Below are 3,678 nucleotides of genomic sequence, written 5' to 3' on the forward strand. Positions count from 1 at the left end.
AGGCTGAGTCTCACAACAAGGATATAGCACACTTAAGACATTCATCGGGTGTGCATGACAGTTCATTAAACACTCTAATGGTGTTATCAAGCCAGAACTCGGCCCTTTCGGCATCATCAGTAACTATGGCCTTAAACTCCTCGGCCCAACGCTTCCTAATCAAATCCATGGGTGGTTTACTCAGCCTCACAGGATCGATGAATCGGAGGCATTGCGGGCTCTTGGGGTGGAGTATTTAAATTCGGAATGGTGGACAGCCGGATTGGTTCGGGCATATTGCGCGACCCACTCATTCATCATGGTGAAGAAGGCTTGTTTCGCCCTTCAGCTTGATTATTCGCGGATGACCGAGGCTCAACAGCGGTGTCCCTTGCGCGGAGCAGCCGCTACACTTTCAACGTCATCCGCCAAGGGTCTCTCTACCGGGTTCCATTGCTAATCAAAACAAAAATTTCAACCGTCTCAAGTCATCACATTATTAAGCACTAACAATTTGGCATGTATAGCTAGACTCACACGCGCTATGGTAGTCCTAGAACCGACTAAACCATAGCTCGATACCAATTAAATGTAACACCCGTTCCCGATACCGCCACGGAGTCGGACACGAGGGTTCTCGACCAACTCTCATGTGTCACATGACTATTTTTCACATTTCCAGTCCAGCTGACAACTGCGTCCCTGTCACCTTAAAAGTCATATCTCGAGTTCTAGAACTCGAAAACCAGTTCCGTAAATTTTCCAGGAATTTAGACTCATATATCCATCAATGGATTTATTTCTAGAATTTTTGGTCGGGCCAATTGGTACAGTTTATTAGTTAAAGTCACCCCTGTTTCAGGGTTCGGCTACACTGACCTTTGCGCATTACGACCTAGATATCATCTCGTACAGAGCTCCAATGCTCATGCCGTTTCTTTCTAATGAAACTAGACTCAAAAGGAAATCTATGCATATAAGGCATGACTTCTAATTGTTTCTGGATAATTTATGGTAAATTTTCAAAGTCGAAACAGAGGATCCAGAAACCGTTCTGGCCCTGTCTCACGAAATCTTGAATATCTCTTAAAATACAGCTCATATGGTTTTTTCGTTTCGTCCATATGAAAATAGACCCATCAAGCTTCGAGTACATAATTTTTTTAGCAATTAATTCCACTCCTACTATTTTAGTGATTTTTCGATCTCATATCACTGCTGCTATCCGCAATGCCATTCTGCGATGAGACTATGCCAATTTCATGAATCTTTTCTTGGCCTTACTAATCGTCCATCATACATGACACAAATTATGGCCACCTTATCAAAATTAAGGTTTCTAAGACTCGTGGCTATAGGTTCTAGCATCCCACTCAACCGACCACATATGCCATTTTCACATGGCTTAAAGTTTACAACCCACAATTCAACAAAACAAAATAGCCTATACATGCCAAACGTTCTCCTAGTTCAACTAAGAAGACAATACCAAAAGTTTGCTCGCCGGTGTGATGACTTCGTTGACGGTTCCGAGCACCCAAAAGGAGACGAGTCCAAGAGACCTAAAATGGGTGACAAGAAAACACCGAGTGAGTTTATAACTCAGTAAGTCGTAAGCATTCTACAACCATCCATTAATAAAATTATCACAACATGAAACAATGCACGAGGCTAGGTACCCCATCCATATCGAACTATACCATAGTTCCTTGGACCTTTCGGATCAATCTCATACCAAGTCATACATTTACATTTCATATACTATTCAATAGGATATTTGAAGCAATTTCCGTACATCATTTCATTTCCGCAACAATCATGCATTTGAAACCATCACAAAGATTTAAAACTTACCAACTCAACCCCGAGCATGAACATGGCATCTATTAGCCATGAACTCAAGGTGCTTACTCTTTCCGCTGTCCATACTCAGCTCGATAAAATCACACCTCAATATAAATATTCAATCGATAGGACATACATATTAAATTCGCACACATAGTGCTTAATAAATGATCTCGCACACTTAGTGCCATGCGATTTAAGCTCGCACACATAGTGCCATATAATTTAAGTTTGCACACTTAGTGCCATATAATTTAAGTTTGCACACTTAGTGCCATATAATTTAAGTTTGCACACTTAGTGCCATACCTTCCAAGCCCGCACACTTAGTGCCAACCTTGTCACCGTGCCCATTTATTGCCCGCACACTTAGTGCCGAGACCAAACGCTCTACGCAAGTTACTACTTTTATACATTCAGCAATGTCATCATTCCATACACATACATTTTATATACACACCATCTCATTAAACACAATTTGCATGGATATTATGACCATTTAAATCAATACCAAATACATGCTTAATGACTTACCTTATATTGGATGAAACGATTTCCAATCGACTACTCGATTATCTTTCCTTTGCCTTTGCTTGATTCTCCACCTCTAGCTTCTTGAGCTAAATCAATCAATTAACTAGTTTAACCGTCTTACCAAATATTTATACATATATACATGACATCAACTATACTATCAATAATCCGATCACACATACACATATACATATTCGTATATTAGATAACCACCCTTAATAACCACCCATTTTAGTTGATTTTATACAATCAAAGGCAATATCATAAATGGGTATACTTATATGGCCGAATGTGCTAAGATTGATCTAACATCACCTATACCCTTGATAGAATGGCCGAATACCTATACTATCAATGTAGTATCGTTTTTATTCTTTCAAACACATTGTCTTTAATATTCTATACACCCCATTCGGCCCTAACCACTCACTTAACTTATGTGTACAAATTCCATCTCAAAATTAAGAGTTGCAACTACAACTAGGTTACAACAATGCTCATCAATGACCGAATGCCTAAGCACAACTCTACTAAAAATTTATCCAACATTGCTAGCACACAATATCCCTTAACCGAATGTCATAAACCCAAGCCACATATAGTTCATCAAGGCCTTTCATTGACCACATTCGGCACCCTCTCCCCTTAAGAACAAACCAATTTCAACTTTCATGAAAAATATATGTACCAAGAGCTTCAACTACTTGGCCAAATACCAAACCTCCAAACAACCAAATTTAATCCATGGAATGAATAGAACTTGAACTAATCACCTTATTTACATCCAAATTTCCAAGGGTTTCAAAGTGCTTACCTCTTCCTAAGCATCAACCAAGCCAAATCATGCACAAAAGAATTCCCTTCTTCTTCCTCCTTCACGCCACGGCAATGGAGAATAGAATGAGCATTTTCCCTTTTTTTGTTTTTTTCTCTCTAGTTACGGCACAATGGGGGGGGCATCCATGCTCATTTTTTTGTTCATTTCTTTAATGCTAGCTATTATTTTATGGCTTCCTACATACACCACTAGCATAACATGTTGGAAACATGTTCCCTTGCCCATAACCTTGTCATGGCCGGCCACTCACCTTAGGAAAGGGGTTATTTGACATGCAAGGACAACCATTTTCCCACATGTATTAATAGGCCACCTTACATTTGCCTAGCACATTTCTAAATTTTCTCACATAAGTCCTAATCACTAAAATTCACCTATAATTAAGCAAAAATTCAATTAAGAAATTTTCACACATGCATATTCACATATTTAGACAGTAACTATCATACTCAAATAATTTAGTGACTCGGTTTAGCGGTCCC

The sequence above is a fragment of the Gossypium arboreum genome, chromosome 9 (genome assembly GCF_025698485.1).
Source record: "Gossypium arboreum isolate Shixiya-1 chromosome 9, ASM2569848v2, whole genome shotgun sequence".
NCBI lineage: Eukaryota > Viridiplantae > Streptophyta > Magnoliopsida > Malvales > Malvaceae > Gossypium > Gossypium arboreum.